Genomic DNA, 987 nt, shown 5'->3' with positions numbered 1-987 from the left:
CAAATCATTCTCCTTGGTAGAGAAAACAGAAGCAAAACATGAGGCTGAGAAGCTCCACCTTTTTAGTTACTCTAAGTGAGCATCTTATCCTTTCTTCAGCTTCTTCTGCTCCTTTTTTTTTTTTTTTTTTTTTTTTTGCGAGGCAATTGAGGTTAAGTGGCTTGCCCTGAGTCACACAGCTAGTAAGTGTTATGTGTCTGAGGCTGGATTTGAACTCTGGCCCTCCTGACTCCAGGGACAGTGTTCTATTTAATGCGCCACCTAGCTGCCTCTTCTTGTCCTTTAAAGACCTTTTTTGTTGTTAACATTAATCACAAACTTCAGCTCACATTGAACTTTATCTTTTCTTTTTCTATTCTTAAAGGGCTGTGCTACCTTTAAAAAAAAATTTCTCCTTAGTTATATATTTTCATCACCAAATCTCAGATGTGACCTTTCAAAGTCTAATTTTATTGATGACACCAAGGGTCCTTGTGGACCAAATTTCCCCTTCAGTTGTAACCCTAGCTAACTTTAGAGGACTGAAGATCTCCTACCTTCCTAAACCTGATATGATGCATTTGATGACTGTCTGGATGGTGAGGGGTATCTATTTAATTTTCATTAGATTTTGGGGGAGTGTGACTACTAAACAGGCATTAAACATAGAGTCTTTGAAAAATATATGTAACTACTGCCCTATATCAGGTGATATCAGGTATTTCCATTTTAATAGAAGAAAATATGGCAAAGAGGAAAAGCAATTATGTCAACTAAGGCATTGTGATATAAGAGAAAGAACATAGAGCTAGGAATCAGGAAATTTGCTATGAACCATATCTGCAAGTCACTTCATCTTTCTTGTTCTCACTTTCTGCTTCTATAAAGTGGCATGATTGGACTAGATTATCTATAGGGTCCCTTCTAACTGAACTAGTCTAGAATTTCTGAAACACAATGAAAGAGAAACATTTAGATCAATGTACTGGAAAGATCAAGAAATGAGAA

Source organism: Vombatus ursinus, unplaced genomic scaffold (assembly GCF_900497805.2).
Source record: "Vombatus ursinus unplaced genomic scaffold, bare-nosed wombat genome assembly UNPS02014816.1, whole genome shotgun sequence".
Lineage (NCBI taxonomy): Eukaryota > Metazoa > Chordata > Mammalia > Diprotodontia > Vombatidae > Vombatus > Vombatus ursinus.
Note: the sequence above shows the minus strand (reverse complement) of the source record.